Source organism: Nomascus leucogenys, chromosome 13 (assembly GCF_006542625.1).
Source record: "Nomascus leucogenys isolate Asia chromosome 13, Asia_NLE_v1, whole genome shotgun sequence".
Taxonomy (NCBI): Eukaryota; Metazoa; Chordata; class Mammalia; order Primates; family Hylobatidae; genus Nomascus; species Nomascus leucogenys.
In genome coordinates this window covers 30,006,672-30,025,003 of record NC_044393.1, presented here as the reverse complement: position 1 = coordinate 30,025,003, position 18,332 = coordinate 30,006,672, and the positions used below count along the sequence as shown (strand labels likewise).

At 46.9% G+C, this 18,332-nt stretch overlaps 1 pseudogene; it reads right to left on the bottom strand.

Moving 5' to 3' along the window:
- Positions 1-503: 503 nt before the first annotated feature.
- Positions 504-6,619, bottom strand: LOC101175991 (annotated as a pseudogene).
- Between the last annotated feature and the right edge of the window lie 11,713 nt (positions 6,620-18,332).

Sequence of the window (18,332 nt, the reverse complement as noted above, 5' to 3'; positions counted from 1 at the left end):
TTTCCCAGAGTGGAGTCTTTCCCTGGGCTCTGTTTGGTTCTCAGTAAGGCAGGCTCATACCTTTTTCCCTCTTCTCTAGAGAAAGCGATATACAGTAAGCTAAACAGTCACCTTCCAAAACGGAGAAGGGGATTAGATTGCTGCTTCAGAGCTGTGGAACTATTTGGAATGTTTTACAAATGGTTGCTACAAAACAACAAAAGGTAATTAAGAAATGTATACAACACAACATGCTTTTGAAGACATTATGTGTTGCACTCACATTCGCTTAAATGTTGTTCCCAAAGGTGCTCAGCCTCTAGCGCAGCTGGAATCTCTGGGAAGAGGCAGAGACAGTTTGGCAAAAAAGACACATGGGGGAGGTGGGGGCGGTGAATGGAGAAAGCAGCCTTCCAGTTAAAGATCAGCCCTCAGTTAAAGGGCAGCTTTGGGCAGGCTGGCCTAGGTGGAGTTGGGGTCAGAGGGAGGAGCAGTGGCAAGGTGGGACTGGGGTGCTCTGCATCTCATTCAGTCAAGCAGGTCTGGTCCAGCATCCTTTGTGTACAGAGGTGCTCCTCCTCGGTGCATTTCAGTTTATCTTCCAAGTCATCAGTTGTCTCTTCCAGCCTTGCTACTGATCTCTCAGCAAACTCAGCCCGGGTCTCTGCCTCCTTGCGTTTATCAGTAAGAATCTCGGTTCCTTCCTCATATCTGTCTTCTTTTTGAGAGTCCTTTTCTTCGGCAGCACTCAGCCACTTCAGGTTCTGGTCTGTCGATCTGATCTGCTCATCCGTCTCTCAGCCACAGGACTCTCCCAGCTCAGCTTGTTCCTCTCTGCGTCCCAAGTTTCCTTCAACAACCACCAACTTATGAGCCAAGCCCCATCTTCATGCTTCCTACCTATCTTCTGTAATGTGCTTAGCTTCTTTGGGTTGGATTTCCTGGAGTTTCATCTTTTCTTCATCTTTTTTTTTTTTTTTTTTTGAGACAGAGTCTCCCTCTGTCACCCAGGCTGGAGTGCAGTGGCATGATCTCAGCTCACTGCAACCTCTGCCTCCTGGATTCAAGTGATTCTCCTGCCTCAGCCTCCCGGGTAGCTGGGATTACAGGTGCACACCACCATACCCGGCTAATTTTTTATTTTTAGTAGAGTTTTACCGTGTTGGCCAGGCTGGTCTTGAACTCCTGACCTCAGATGATCCACCTACTTCGGCCTCCCAAAGTGCTAGGATTACAGGCGTGAGCCACCGCACCCAGCCTTTTCTTCATCTTTTAAGGCTGGATTTTCAAGAACCCTCCTACCTCTCCCACTCTCAATCAGCAGCTTTTGCCACTTCTTCCGGCTTTTGCAGAGCAGTGGCCAGGCACGCCTGAACACGGTCCAGCTCCTTTTCAACCAGCTGGATCCTATGGTTCAAGGAGGCCACCTTGGCCTCAGCCTGTTCTAGGCCTGCCTTGCTCCCTCTACTCCCCACTGGAGGCACTTAGCTCTCTCCTCTGCATCATCTGCCTGCTGCTGCTGAACCTGGCTCTTGCGCTTCACTGCCTTGATGATGGCGATCCCAGCCACGGTGCCCACCCAGCCCCTGCTTGTGCTCCAGGTCCTGCCTCTCCACTCAGCACTGCAGCCATTTCTCCTACTGTCAGTTCCCACCCCCCCACATTCCAATAGGTAGCCTCAGTTTTAAAAAATTAGGTCAGTTGGGTCATGCCATTTCTTTGCTTCCACTTTCCAGTGGCTCATATCATGCTTAGAATAAAACCCGAATCCTTATGTGGCCCATAGGGTTGGCCAACTCCTGACAGTCCCCCTGGCCTCTTCTACTTTCCCACTCCAGCTATCCTGGTCTCCGTGCTGTTGCTCAGACATGCCCAGATGCCCCACCTTGCAGCTGGTGGCTTTGCAGCTTCCTTATCTGGAATGCTTATTCCTCAGGTTTTCCCATGGGCCACCTTCGGAAAAGGTGGCATCTCAAAGCTATCTCTGCAGAAGGGTCTTTGCTCCCCATCCTGTGGCCTGGTTTTATTTTCTTCATATCTCTCATCAACATGTGAAATTATCTTAGCTATTTATTATTTTTAAAGTGTATTGGATCTCACTAAAACGCGTGTTTAGTTGAAGTATAATATTAAGTGTATAGCTCAATGACTTTTTTTTTTTTTTTTGAGAGTTTTGATTCTGTTGCCCAGGCTGGGGTGCAATGGTGCAATCTCGGCTCACTGCAACCTCTGCCTCCCAGGCTCAAGTGATCATCCTGCCTCAGCCTCCCAAGTAGCTGGAATTACAAGCATGTGCCACCACACCCGGCTAATTTTTTGTATTTAGTAGAGATGGGGTTTCACCATGTTGTCAGGCTGGTTTTGAACTCCTGACTTCAGGTGATCCACCTGCCTCGGCCTCCCAAAGTGCTGGGATTATAGGCGTGAGCCACCTCACCTGGCCTCTATGACTTTTTACATATGTGTGCTTGTAACCATTCCCCATATCTGGACATAGAAGGTTCCCAGACACCCCAGAAAGCTCCCTCATGCCTCTTCTTCCCAAAGGTAGCCACTATCTAATTTCTATTTGTTTTCTATCATAGATGAGTTTTGCTTGCCTTTGAGCTTTATGTAAGTGGAATAGTATAATCTGGACACTTTTTGCCCAAATTCTTTCATTCATCATTGTCTGTGAGATACAGCCACATTTTTGCATGTGGATAAATGCAACAGCAGTTTGTTCTTTTTGTATCGCTGTTGCGTGGAGTACTGCATAGCAACACCCCATTGCACAGCAGTGTTCCATTGTGTCAGTATAACACAATTCATTTATTCATTCTTCTGCTGGCCGACCGTGGGTTGCTTCTGACTGGTTGCTGTTGAATACCACTGCTGTGAACATTTTTACACGTCTTTCCATGGAGAGATGCACTCATTTATTTTGGATATATGCCTGAGAGTAGAATTGCTAGATCATCGAGTAGGCATATGTTTATCAGCTGTTTATTCTTTTACTTGTTTATATTATTTTTCTCTTCCTGGACGATAAGTTCTATGAAGGTAGGAACCAAGCTTGTCTTGTTCACTATTGTATTCCCAGTGCGTAGCACAGTGCCCAGTACATAGCAGCTGCTTAATAAATATTTGTTAAGTAAACGAACAAACTTAAGCTACTGTCAGCTCCAAGTAAGTTATGACAAAGAACCCAGGACTGGCTACAAATCCTCCTGACATTCGCCCTTCGCAAGCTGATATTTGAGAGCCCAGCTGACTCAGAAGGAGGCAGAACTGCAGGTGCTGGGTTATTCAGCATCCTGTTATTCTTTGAAGTGGCTCCCCCTCCCTCCCTTGGCCTGCATTGTCACAGCTTGAAATATTCTTTTGATTATGAGAACATTTCCCATTAAGTGTGCATCTCCAGCTTCCCCCCCACCCCCCAGTATTTATGAGCTCATAACTCCAGAATCTGTCACAATCAGTGTTGCAAGAGTGTATCTGAGTGTAATGAAATAATTTGATGAGAAACGTGGCAGGGAGACAGTTGGAATTTTCTCCTGCCTTACAAACCATCCCCAGGGGACTGGTGTATATAAATCAACACCTCCCTTAATTAAGTAAAACATTTTAGGGAAAAAAACAAATTAATTACCACTTCATGGCACCACCCCAGCCGATTACCCAAATGGTTCACATTCCATAAACCTCGCTTGAATTCAGAACTAATTATCACTCTTTTGGTTGGCTTATGCTTCCCAATCTACAAAGATCTGTATTAAAAGTGGGTAGTGTGGTATGGCTTTTTCACTTTACTTTCAGGATGATGTAAGCTGTCAAAAGAATCAAGAATTAAGTCTTAAAAAAAAAAGAGCTGAAAATGCAGGGAACGTAGAATGTGGAACATTCAGATTAGGAAATAGACATCACCTTGGGGTGTTGCTGGGGTGGTGGGGAGAAGCCTATAGAATGCAGGATGTGTGGGGTCTTGGCCTGGCTGAGTCCCTGACTTGCTGTGAAATGTTGGGCATGAACTGGACGTCTCTGGTCTCTTATCTGGGGACCATTGTCCATTACCTGCCTGGCCCCCAGGGGGAGCCCTCGCCACCTGGCAGGTGGTCCCGATAGGGAGTGAGAATCCTGACATCTCTGAGCCTTCATTGTCCAGCCTGGCCTGATGTCTTTCCTAACTATCCTTCCTGCTGGCTCTGGCCTCCCCCTTGCCCTGTGGGCCTGATCCATTCTCATCTTCGATCCTGCAGGGCCCCGTGGCCAGGGTAGCTGCTAATAGCTTCTCCTATTCCCAGTCCGTCCAGCTGCCTTCTGATTGGTCCACTCCCCCAGTGGAGCAGGCTGCCCAGGACTGGCCTTGGCCCTTTTGGGCTATGTGTGGGAGTGGGAGTCTCAATGGCATCAAGCACAGTTGGCCTTGGTAGCCCCCTCCAGCTGTAAGCCTTGTAAGTCCAGAGTCCAGTGCCAGCTAAGCCGAGGCCTAACCTTCCCTTGTTTCTGCCACTTGCCCCACTTGAGTGGGTGTGTACATTGTAAGCGCTCAGTCAGTTCTCAGTCACTATCTGAATCTTAATGAAAGACATGGATAACCAGAAAGAAACAATCCAACTCTTCAAAACATTTTTAAGGCATGAATTGCACATAGTAAAGTGCATAAGTTATACATGTACAACTCAGTGAATCTTTACTTTGTGTACACTTGTGTAATTCCAACCCAGGTCAAGACACAGGTCATTCCACCTCCCTAAAAGGTTCCCTTCCAGTCAACGCTCCTCAAAAATAACCATTATCCTGACTTCTATCACCATAGATTGGTTTTGTCTGTTCTTGCATTTCGTATAAATGGAATCATCTGGTATCTAGCTTTCTGTGTCTGGCTTGTTTTGCTCATTCACTGAGTCTATGAGATTCATTCTTATTGCAGATAGCAGTAATTCTTGAACTCTTTTTTAGACTGAAGTTTTAAAAAGTGATTACTCGAGCGATTACTGGTTGTTGGTATCTAGCTTGACAGTATGTTGTCCTTTTAAAAAATAACCACATGCCAAGATATTTGTGGACCTAATGCTGTCATTACCATATGTACAAAAAGAATAATTTAGCTCCTGTGAGCACTCAAGTGCATTCAAATTCCAAATGGAGCAGGGATGAATTTGATTAGGAAGGTGTCTGACTACAGTCCTCCCCTCTTGAGAACCTTCCAGGGCATTTTCTTACTGCTTTAACTCCCATTTGCTGAGTGCTGTGGTTTGAATATTTGTCCCCTGCAAAACTCATGTTGAAATTTAATCGCCAATGTGGCAATATTGAGAAGTAGGGCCTCTAAGAGGTGACTGGGTCATGAGGGCTCTGCCCTTATGAATGGATTAATCTATTCATGGATTCATGGGTTAGTGGATTACTGGGCTATCATGGGAGTAAGACTGATGGCTTTATAAGAAGAGGAAGAGAGGGATGAGCGTGGTGGCTTGTATCTGTAATCCCAGCACTTTGAGAGGCCGAGGATAGAGGATTGCTTGAGCCCAGGAGTTTGAGACCAGCCTGGGCAACATAGTGAGACTTCATCTCTAATTTTTTTAAAAAAAAAGAAGAAGAAGAGGAAGAGAGACTTAAGCTAGCACGCTCAGCCCCCTCGCCATGTGTGATGCCCTGCACTGCCGTGGACACTGCAGAGAGTCTCCACCAGCAAGAAGGTTCTCAATAGATGCAGGCCCTTAACCTTGGGCTACTCAGCTTCCATATCTGTAAGAAGTCAATCCCTTTTCTTCGCAAATTACTCTGTTTCAAGTACTCTGTGATAAGCAAGAGAAAACGAACTAAGACATTGGGTTACTAGAGAGGTTTAGTGTCTTTTCTTAGGGTCATTTATTACCTGTGTAACAGGTAGGTCCTGCTGGGACCCTTTCTGAGGACTCTGGGGAGGGCATGAGGAAGTTGGAGGCTGCTCCCTCCAGGTCATGTGTGAGAGGGTGGGAATAATCTGGGAACACCCTGCAGGTTGTCTCCAAAAGGATCAGTCACCCCCAAACCCAGGGAACATCAGTGCTGGGGCAGGTGGGGGAAGAATGAGGGTCCACTGTCTCTTGGACTAGACCCAGGCAATGTCTGTCCCCATGGAACCCTCAGCTCCAATCCCTGCCTTCAGCCCTGAGAGCTTGTTAGCAAGAGGCTCTGATCCAGCAGGTCTGGGGTGGATCCAGGAATCTGATATTTTAAAGCTCCCCAAGTGATTCCAGGGAGTGGTCTGGAGCCAGACTGCTTGCATTTGAATTCCAGCTCTGCTTGTTATCACTGTGACCTCAGCCAAGTAACTTTGCTTCTCTTGCCTTCATTTCCTCATTTGTACAATGGGGATTATAATCGTGTTGGAAGAATAAAATGAATCAATGCATTTATGCTTGAAAAGCACTTAGAAGAGTCCCTGGCAGAGTAAGCACTCAAAAAGAGTTGGCCACCACTGCCATCATCATCATCATCCACAGCAGCACCAATGCTTTACCAACGCTTTCACTTTACACACAGAAACTGAGAACCACAAAGGGGCGTGGACATATCCAGTCACACAGCAAGACACAGGTGGTACAGGGACCAGAAGCCCAGCTCCCTCTACCCTTGGGACTGTGTTCTCTCACCCAGGTGGCTGGCTAGCCATCCTGCCCAATGTCCCTGTCACATGCTGGGGGACAGGGTGGGGAAGATAGTCTACAGAGTGGGGACTTTCTGAAGGATTATATTAGGTTGGTGCAAAAGTAATCGCAGTTTTTGTTTTTGCCATTACTTTTAATGACAAAAACCGTGATTACTTTTGCACCAACCCAATAGAACTGGAAGTGCTGGCATTTGCCTTTCGCCCACCATAGCAATTCTCTGTCCTCCTCCTCACCCTTGGAGGGACCAGCCAGGCCTTCTTTCCCACTTTTGGAGTAAGAGGATGGGAATGACCTGAGTCACCTCTAGATTTCTAAAGTTAGGACAAATATCATATCGCCAATGATCAAATCCCACCAATTCTACCTCCACAATGTCTTTTGTATCCAAGTCTTCTGCCATACCTGAGGCCAGGCCACCATCATCGCGTGCACCCTGGGCAGCTGCACCAGCCCCTCCCTGGCCTCCCTGCTGCCAATCTGGCTGCTTCACTTCACTCTACATACCACCCTCCTCACCACCCCTTGGAGGAGTTGTTTAAACCCGCACCCCCCTGCTATGTATGAGTGGATAAAAATGTGATATCTACATACAATGGAACATTGTTCAGCCTTTGTTTTATTTTATTTTATATTATTTTATTTTATTTTGAGACAGGGTCTTACTCTGACACCCAGGCTGGAGTGCATGGCATGATCCCAGCTCATTGTAGCCTCAACCTCCTGGGCTGAGGTGGTCCTCCCACCTCAGCCTCCCGAGTAGCTGGGACTATAGGCATGCACCACCAAGCCCACTAATTTTTTTTTTTTGTATTTTTTTGTAGAGACAGGGTTTTACCGTATTGCTCAGGCTGGTCTCGAACTCCTGGGCTCAAGCAATCCTCCTGCCTTGACCTCCTAAAGTGCTGGGATTATAGGCATGAGCCCTCACACCTGGCCTCTTTTTTTTTTTTTTTTTAGGCAGGGTCTCACTCTGGCACCCAGGCTGGTGTGTAGTGGTGCAATCATAGCTCACTGCAGCCTCGACCTCCTGGGTTCAAATGATCCCCCCACCTCAGCCTTCCAAGTAGCTGGCACCACAGGTGTGCACCACCACACCCAGCTAATTTTTTACTTTTTTGTAGAGATGGGGGTCTCACTATGTTGCCCAGGCTTGTCTCAAGCTCCAGACCTCAAATGATCCTCCTGCCTCAGCTTCCCAAAGTGCTAGGATTATAGGTGTGAGCTCATGCCTGACTATTCAGCCTGTAAAAAGAAAGAAATCCCGTCTTATGCCACAAGATGGATGAACCTTGAGGACATCATGCTAAGTGAATAAGCCAGCCACCTACATGAGGGACCTAAAGTAGTCGAACCCCTAGAAACAGAAAACAGAATGGTGGCTGCCCAGGACGGGGTGAATGGGAAGTTGTTCAAGGGAGAGAGAGTTTCAGTTTTGCAAGATGAAAAAGTTGTAGAGATCTGTTGCGCAAAAAGGTAAATACACTTAATGCTACTGAACCATACACTAAAAAATGGTTAAGATGGTAAATTTTATATGTTTTTTTCTTTTCTATTTTTTTTTTTTTTTTTTTTTTTTTTTTTGCATTTTTAGCAGAGATGAGGTTTCACTATGTTGGTCAGGCTGTCTTGAACTCCTGACCTCAGGTGATCCACCTGCCTTGGCCTCCCAAAGTGTTGGGATTACAGATGTAAGCCACCATGCCCAGCCTGTTTTTGTTGTTGTTGTTGTTGTTTGTTTGTTTGTTTTTTGAGACAGAGTCTGGCTCTGTCACCCGGGCTGGAATGCAGTCACAGGATCTTGGCTCACTGCAACCTCCACCTCCCAGGTGCAAGCGATTCTCATGCCTCAGCCTACCCAGTAGCTGGTATTACAGGCATGTGCCACCACTCCCGGCTAATTTTTTATATTTTTGTTAGAGATGGGGTTTCCCCATGTTGGCCAGACTGGTCTCAAACTCCTGACCTCAGGTGATCCGCCCGCCTCGTCCTCTCAAAGTGCTGGGATTACAGGCGTGAGCCACTGTGCCCAGCCTGTTATATGTTTTTTACCACAATTGACAACAACAACAACAAAAACGCCTCCAAGTCTCCCCATCACCTTTAGGGCAAACCCAGGTCCCTCACCTGGCTTTGGAGACCCTCTGCACTGTTGCCACCCTCCCACCAGGCCCCTCAAGCTACCATGTCCTCAGCCCACTGAGCTCTTCAGCTTTTCCCCGACACGGCTCACATTTGCTCACTAGTGAGTTTCTCCCTGACAGCTTTCCATCTGGAATGTTCTTCCCTCAGCTTGTCAACCTTTTGAAATTCTCATCATCCTTCAAGAACCAGCTCAAATATATCCTCCTCTGTGAAACCTTCTTTTAGCCCTCTCCTTCAGGAAGAATTAATGCCCAGAGTGTGTGCCCCTGCTTTTTTTTTTCTCTGTTGCCCAGGCTGGAGTGCAGTGGTGTGATCACGGCTCACTGCAGCCTCAATCTCTAGGGCTCAAGTGATTCTCCCACCTCAGCCTCCCTAGAAGCTGGGACTACAGGAGCGTACCATCATGCCCGGCACATTTTTGTAAATTTTTTGGTATAGATGGGGCCTTGCCATGGTGTCCAGGCTGGTCTTGAACTCCTGGGCTCAAGAGATCTGTCCACCTCGGCCTCCCGAAGTGCTGGGATTATATGTATGAGCCATTGTGCCTGGCCCCCCGTAACTTTTTTTTTTTTTTTTTTTGAGACGGAGTCCTGCTCTGTCGCCAGGCTGCAGTGCAGTGGTGATCTTGGCTCACTGCACCCTCCGACTCCCGAGTTCAAGCAATTCTCCTGCCTCAGCCCCCCAAGTAGCTGGGACTACAGGCGTGCACCACCACACCCAGCTAATTTTTGTATTTTTAGTAGAGACCGGGTTTCACCATGTTGGCAACGATGGTCTCGATCTCTTGACCTTATGATCTAGCCACCACGGCCTTCCAAAGTGCTGGGATTACAGGTGTGAGCCACCGCGCCCAGTCCCTATAACTTTTCACATCACCACCACCACCACCACCACTGCCTCAGCTACCACTGAATGGGGGCTTTCTACACGCTGAGTACCATGCCAAACAAGCTGTATGCATCAGTGGCTCAGTTAATCTTCATGAAAACCCACACCATCCCCATTTTACAGACGAGAAAACTGAGGCTCAGATAGGGAATGTATCATGCCCAAGATCACATAGCTAGTAAGTTGTGGCACTGAGACTTAAATCTTCCTAATTCCAGAGAAAATCTTCGGACAACTCAGTTCTGCTCCCCCACACACCTGAATAATTGCCTTGTCCGTATAATTATTTGTTTTTCTGCCTGCCCAATTAGGGGAGGGCTGTGCCTTAACCTTTCTGGCTCTGATGCCCCATGCCTGGCCCAGGGCCTGGCACAAAGCAGGTGCTCATTTTGTGGGAGTTGTTTTGTACACCTTGGAGTAAATCAGTGTCAGTGCTAGCTCCTCTAATTTCACCACTTCTATTTCCCCTCCAGGAATTGGCAGGTTGGTGATCGCAAAAGAAACATCCCCCAGCCGATCAATAAATAATAATGTTGGAGAATTTTAAATAAGAATCTGGATTATTAAAGTTACAAATCTTTGGTCTTTATACCTTTAATAAAACATGCGTCTATTAATAATGAATACTGGTTCTGGCCTGCTTAGGCCGAAAGGGAGAAAAAATGACCAGTCAAAAGATGCTAATATTTTTTCTCCTTATCCGGTTTGGCTGCCAAGATGCTGCATCCCTGACAAATGGCTCATCATTTTAAAAGGTTTAAAAAGTCTAACTGCACGAAAGGGAAATTGAAGATGGGTCGTTCAGCCTTGTGGGCCCTCAGTGAGGACAGGTTGTTTCTTCTTGGGACATTCTCTCTCTTTGGTTTTGGTGGGCCCACCTTCTGCTGGTCCTTCTCCTTGACCTCTGGTTGTCTTTCTTAGGCTCCTCATTTTTTGGTCAAACTGTATCCTGGGTTCCCTCCCCTCCCCTTCCCTTTCCACTTAACTCCCTTACCTTGAGTGACCTCATCCACTCCCGTGACCACCAGTCATCATCTTTTGCATGAGGGAAGTCACTCAGTAGGAGAGATGATCAGAGCGGTAAACAGGGGGTCAGATCATTTGGGGCCTTATAGGCCAGGACTAACTTTGGCTTTTACTCCAAGAATCCTGGTGCCACTGGAGGCATGGAGGATGGCATGAAACAAATCTCTTTGGAGGCTGTGATTAAAATAGACTAAAGGGTGACAAGGGCAGAATTAGGAAAACCAGTTAGGAGAATATTGCCGTAATCCAGGCAAGAGATGATGGTAGTTTGGAATAGAGGGGAAGCAGTGAGGAGCTGAGGTTGGATACAGGATATATTTTATTTTTTAAAATTTTAATAGAGACAGAATCTCACTCTGTCACTCAGGCTGGAGTGCAGTGGCACGATCATGGCTCACTGCAGCCTTGAACTCCTGGGCTCAAGTGATCCTCCCACCTCAGCCTCCCCAGTAGTTGGGACTACAGGTGTGTGCCACCGTCCCCAGCTCCAGGATATATTTTAAAGGTAGAGGTGATAGGATTTGCTGATGGATTGGAGTGGGGTGTGAAAAAAAAAAAGGGAAAGGAGTTATGGATGTCTCCAGGGTTTTTGGTCTGAGCAACTAAAAGATGAGTGTTCTCATTTTCTGAGATGAGGAGACCTGTGGGTAGAGAAGCTTTGATGATAAGGAGTTGAGTCTTGGATGTGTGTTGTCTGAGATACCTGTTGGATATCTAAGAAGAGACAACAAATTGACAATTGGATATACGGGTCTAGAGCTCAAGAGAAAGGTCCAGGTTAGAGGTATAAATTTAGGCATCATCATCAAAGATATGGTATTTAAAGTCATGAAGCTAGATGAGATTGCCAGTGGAGGTGTATGGCAGAGAAGAGTGTGAAAAAGGACTGGACTCATGACTTTTTCCTATGTTTAAAGGTCAGAGAGATGAGGAAGAATCAACAAAGAAGAATGTGAAGAGGCCAGTGAGCTAGGAGTAAAACCAAGAAAGTAAAGGATCCTAGAAGTCAAAGAAAGAAAGAGTTTCAAGAGGGGGAATGTCATTATGTATGTCAGTAAGGAAAATGGATTAAATAAGGTGAGGACTGAGGACTGACCATCGGATCTAGCAACATGGAGGTCATTGGTGATCTTGACGAGGGCATTCAACCTCACTTTGGGCCACTTGATGGTGAAAGTAAAAAGGAAAGCCAGTGGATTCCATAACTCTCATTATTGTCCAGAAGGAAATCTACCAGTTGTTCAAGACACCCCAACATGTCCTGGGAGCTTGTCATGTGAGTTCTTCAAAGGAGGCATTGAATAATACAGCTGACCCTTGAACAACACAGGTTTGAACTGCATGGGCCCTCTTACATGTGGATTTTTTTTCTACCAAATGCAGATTGAAAATACAATATTCACAGATGCCAAATATGCATATATGCAGGGCTGACTTTTCCTATGTGGGTTCCTCAGGGTTGACTTGAGGACGTGAGTTTGTGTGGATTTTGGTGTGCGCAAGGGAGGGAAGGTATCCTGGAACCAATTTCCCACGTATACTGAGGGACGACTGCATAATGAATATTGTCATCAAGAGTTTTGTAGCAGAGCCGTAGGTCAACATTATACTCCCAGGATATAAGTGGTGCTATGGGAAGCATGGAGTGGGAGAGATTGTCATGTTGAGTATTTATCACTCCATTGATGCATGGAGTGTTCCATCCAGTTTGAGACTGGGCTCTGCCTCCTGGAGAAGCGACAGCAGCCAGGTGCCACTCTCGTGGAGACCAAGAGTTAGTGGCTTATGTGGAGGGCCACAAGGCTGCCCTGTTACACAACTCCAGGCGACACATCTACATCATGGTCTATGTGAAATGAGCTCCCTGGTGTTGTGCAGTGCACAAACTGCACTGCTGTATGAAACAGGCCTGATGTGACAAGAGGCAGCTAAGGGTATCCCCAGAACTCCCAGAGGGATAATGGGACACTGTTGTCCGAAGAAGGGAAAGTAAGTGATGGAAGGCAAAACAAAAGATGCTCACATCCTAACACGAAGGACAAATTCCAGATGGAAATAAGGCATACGCTCTCTTTATTCTTTAATCCCCCAAACTTCAAAAGGAACTTTATTGTTTTCTTCCTGCCATCAAATCTGTGACTTGTTTTAGGGGAAGGGAAAGGTACTTGTGTGTGTGTGTGTGTGTGCGCACACGCGTGTGTTGGGGTGTGGGGTTATATAGCCTCTACCCTTCTCTCTCTCTTCTTTCTCTCCAAAATTCCTAACTGGGAGGATTTTTCTAGTCATTGGAGGAGTGGTGTTTGGGAATATATTAATTAGAGCAAGCCTAAGCCGCTGTAATAAAGAGATCACAAAATACAGTGGCTTGAAGAAAATAGAAGTGATTATCCACTCTCATGTAACAGCCTCAAAGTAAGTAGTGCAGGGTGGGGAGATGGCTGTGTTCCACATGATCACTCAGGTATCAAAGATCCTTTCATCTTGTTTCTCTGTATCCTTCATGATGTTATCTTCATCCCCATTGTCAGAACTTGGTCACAGCACATCTATGTTCAGGAAAGGAGAAAGAATGTTAGGAAAAAGGTTCCCCATCCCTTCTGTTCATATGCCATTGGTGACAACTTAACCATGTGGCCACACTGGCCACAAAGAAGCCTGGGATGTGTTGTTGCTAGCTGGGGAATCACCATTTGTTCAGTTTAAACTCTATTACTGTGGAAAAAATTTAGAATGGGTTAAAGTAAGTAACTGGCAAAAACTGGTTCTTTTTGCTCTCATGTCTTTTCTAAGCATCTTTATCTCTCAAATTTAGAAATGGAAAATTTGGTCCAGGTGCAGTGATTCACGCCTGTAATCCCAGCACTTTGGAAGGCCGAGGCAGGAGGATTGCTTGAGGCCAGGAGTTTGAGACCAGCCTGGGCAACAAAGTGAGACCCCATATCTCCAAAAAAACCTTAAAAAATTAGCCAGGCTTGGTGGCACATACCTGTGGTCTCAATGACTCAGAAGGCTGAGGCGAGAGAATCACTTGAGCACAGGAGTTTGAGGTCGTAGTGAGCTATCATTGCACCACTGTACTCCAGCCTGGATGACAGAGTGGGAACCTGTCTCTAAGAAGAAAAGAAAGGAAAGAAAGAGAGATCGAGAAAGCAAGGAAAGGAAGGAAGGAAGGAAGGAAGGAAGGAAGGAAGGAAGGAAGGAAGAAGGAAAGGAAAGGAAAGGAAAGGAAAGGAAAGGAAAGGAAAGGAAAGGAAAGGAAAAAGGAAAGAAAGATACTGAAAATTTGAAGATTCTTTCCATGGGTCCCTTTCTGACCATTTGACCTAGGTACACGTGTCAGCCCTGTGTATCCATTCCAGTCATAATGTGGAGGGTCCTGGGATTAAAAGGTATATGGAAAAAAGTCTATCAGTCAAGCTCACATGTCAACCCACAATAATGACCATAACAATGAGTAACAACAATTATAATTGTTAACATGTTTAGTTTACACATAGATGTATCACTTATAATGCTCTGTAATTTATTTTTAGTAATACGTACGTGACTTTTGCCATAAGTCAAAAGTCTTGAAGGACTGACTTTCTAGGGAGAAGTGACTCACTTTGCCTGGAGAGCTGGGACAGAGGAGACACTGAGATGGGATTTGAGAGGATGACCAGGAATCCCCAGAGAGAAAAAAGAGAGCAAATGGCATTTTTATGAATGAGAAATATTAATAGTATGTACAAACTCTAGCATGTACTTTCAGTAAAACAAAATTTTTCTTTTTTTCTGTTTTTATGACTTTGTTTCTCTTCCTCTCTCTCTCTCTCTCTCTCTCACCCATTAATGGACGCACCATGTAACTTTAGAACTCTTGTTTGCAAGTGACAGAAAACTCACCTCAAAAATATCTTAAATCAACAAAGGGAATTTATTGGCTCATGCAATTGCAAAGTTCAAGGGTAAATTTAAGATGTGGCTAAACTCAGGGGCCCAGACAATAGTACCACGACCTGGTCTTTCTCCACCATCTGGCTGGCCTTGCTGCGTGCCGGATGAGCGTTCATACTCCACATGGTGCCAGGACGGCTGCCAGCTACGTCGGGTCTAAGTTGTCTTCATCTCAATGGAAATGAATGGAGAGCCTCTCTCTCCATTGTGCCCCACTGGCTCTGATTAGGTCAAGTGATCATCCTTGCGATGCTCTCACGGGCTACAGCTGAGACACGTGCCAACCCCTACTAGCAGGGGTAGAGTCAACTCTGTCTAAAGCTAGGGATTGAGAACTGGGAGAGAGTGATCTGCTGAAGGAAAAATTTGTTACTGAAGAAGAGTGAGGCCAAGTGCATGGCTCATGCTTGTAATCTCAGCACTTTGGGAGGCTGAGCAGGAGGATCACTTGAGGCCAGGAGTTCAAGACCAGGCTGGGCAACAAAGGGAGACCCTGTCTCTACAGAAAGATTAAAAATTAGCTGGGCATAGTGGTGTGTGCCTGTAGTCCAGCTACTAGGGAGGCTGAGGTGGGAGGATTGCTTGAGCCCAGGAGGTTGAGGCTGCAGTGAGCTGATTGTGCCACTATACTCCAGCCTGGCAACAGAGCAAGATCCTATCTCAAAAAAGTTTTAAAAAGGCCAGGCATGGTGGCACACACCTGTAATTCCAGCACTTTAGGAGGCCGAGGTGGGTGGATCACCTGAGGTCAGGAGTTCAAGACCAGCCTGGCCAACATGGTGAAACCCCATCTCTACTAAAAATACAAAAATTAGCCGGGCATGGTAGCAGGTGCCTGTAATCCCAGTTACTCAGGAGGCTGAGGCAGAAGGATCACTTGAACCTGGGAGGCGGAGGTTGCAGTAAGCTGAGATCGTGCCACTGCACTCCAGCCTGGGTGATAGAGCGAGACTTAGTCTCAAAAAAAAAAAAAAAAAAAAAAAAAAGTAAACAGAAGAAAGGTGAATGGCCCTTTGGCCACAAATGCCATTTACGTCTTCCATGGAGTGGGATGCTGAGGATCTCACTGAGATACTGGATTCCTACCTATTGTGGGGAAACTTCAGTCTTAATGACTGAATGGCCCTCAGAGCAGAGGAACCTGCAGGTGAATTGAGCTCTGAAGCACAAGAAAGTGGAAGGCTGGGAAATGCGGCTGGTCCAGGGCTCAGCAGTCATCCAGCCTTTCCACTGGACAGATGAGGAAACAGAGGGTGAGGGACTTGTCTGAGCGAGTTGAAGCAGAGCTGGGACCCAAACCCCAGTGATATGAAAGCCAGAGCCAGGCTTTGTCTGTGGGTATGGCAGCTGCCACATTCATTAGCTCCCTGATATCTCCTTGTTTCCTTGTATATTTTTACAAGGTTGTTAATTACCAGCCATAAAGCTCGGCAAACATTTTGATAGGCTTTAAAGGCTCATGAAAACAGCATTACATTTTAAGGCATGGTTTCCTTATTAATCTAATTAACTGTCAGCCTCACATCCTGCTGGTTTCCAGATGAAGCGAGCTGTGCCTTTCAGCTTCCGATTCAGCCCCAGTGGACAAGGCTTGGGGCTGTCATCGTCACAATCTCTGAGCCAGGAAAGCAGCTCACACAGGCGCAAGGTGTGGGTTGCTGAAGCAGTGTCTAGATGCTCAGCATCATGCTGATTTATATCCCAGGATGATCTATCTCTAGAACAAAGACATGATGGCTTGGAAATAGCCCAGATTACAGCAAGTACGTAGATGCCTCAGCTCAGGACCCTCCCAGGCCATGGTGCAGACACTTTTGGGTGACCTTCCCCAGTGAGGCTCCCTTTCCAGAGCTCTGTCCTCATTTATAACCCTGACCCTGGCACCCTGCTCTCCCACAGCAGCTGATTGGACTGAGATGGACACCTGACCCAAAGAAGGCTCAGTCACCTCTGACCCGTAGCCTGGCTTGAAAGAGGGGCTGGGCCAACCAGAGGCAGGTCTGGAGATAGAGAACTAGAACTGGGAAAGAGTGTCTTCATTTATGAGGGCTGCCGTTACAACATACCACAGACTGGGTGGCTTAAACAATAGAAATGGATTTCTCGCGGTTCTGGACACTAGAAGTCTGAGATCACAGTGCCAGCAAGGTTGGCTTCTCTCTCCTTTTCTCTCTCTCTTTTTTTTTAGGTAGGGTCTTGCTCTGTCACCCCTCAACCTTGTCGGGCTCAAGCCATCCTCCCACTTCAGCTTCCTAAGTAACTGGGGCTACAGGCATTGCCACCATGCCCAGCTAATTTTTTTTCTTTTTTTTTTTTTTTTGAGACTGAGTCTCGCTCTGTCGTCCAGGCTAGAGTGCAGTGGCACGATCTCGGCTCACTACAACCTCTACCTCCCGGGTTCAAGCGATTCTCCTTCCTCAGCCTCCTGAGTAGCTGGGATTACAAGCGCCCACCACCATGCCCGGCTAATTTTTTTTTTTTTTTTGTATTTTTAGTAGAGACGGGGGTTTCACCATATTGACCAGGCTGGTCTGGAACTCCTGACCTCAAGTGATCCGCCTGCCTTGGCCTCCCAAAGTGCTGGGATAGCAGGCGTGAGCCACTGTGCCCAGGGCTGGCCTCTCTTGAGGCCTCCCTCCTTCGCTTGCAAATGACCATGTTCTCACTGCGTCCTCATGGGGTCTTTCCTCTGGGTGCACATCCCTGGTGTCTCTCTTGTGTGTCCACATTTTCTCTTCTCCCAGGGAGAGTAAGCTCTGATTATGGCTGACTCTAATGGCCTCATTTTACTCAATCCCCTCTTTTTTTTTTTTTTTAATTTTTTTTTATTCGAGATGGAGTTTCACTCTTGTCGCCCAGGCTGGAGTGCAGTGGTGCGATCTTGGCTCACTGACTGCAACTTCCGCCTCCCAGTTTCAAGCAATTCTCCTGCCTCAGCTTCCTGAGTGGCTGGGATTGCAGGTGTGCGCCACCATGCCTGGCTAATACAATCCCCTCTTTAAAGGCTCTATCTCCAAATATTGTCTTCAGATACAGAGGTACTGGGGATTAAGGCTTCAATATATGAATTTTAGGGGACACAATTCAGCCCATAACGAAGGGCATGAGATGAAAATTCACACGGCATCTGGGCTGGGGCAAGGGAGCCACCATGGCTGGTGCCCTGCCTATGTCTGCAAGACCCTCAGCTCTACCCCCTGAAGGTATAATCGCAAACACCTGCCACCTCCCACCTGAGGGCTTTTATCTGGCCATTTTCTGCTGAGGGCACATCCACCTGAATGCAGGGAAAGCCTGCTAGAGGGTTAATGGCCAGGAGCAGCCCTCCACCAGTGACCGATGGGACGCAGACCCAGCTCCCTTGCCTGGGGTAGGGCAACTCTGCTTCAATGATCTACACTGTCTCCAGCATCTCCTGGCGGGATTGGGCTCCCATTGCCCACGGGGTAACTGGCTTGATCATGTGCCTTTCTTTTCTCTGTCTCACTTTGCCACTCCCCTACTGGTACTTCCTGGGATCACCTCCCAAGTAAATGACTTGCCCTTGAACCTCTGTCTCAAGGTCAGCTTCTGGGGGAACCCAAACAGTTAGGTGGCATGTGGACATGATGTGGAGATAGGGGCAGAGGAAGCTGGCGGGGGAGGGGAGAGAGGGAAACGTGGATTCCATGAGAGGGAAAGGGTTTCTGGGTTCCTGAGTCTCTAGTTCTGGTCCCTGTGAGC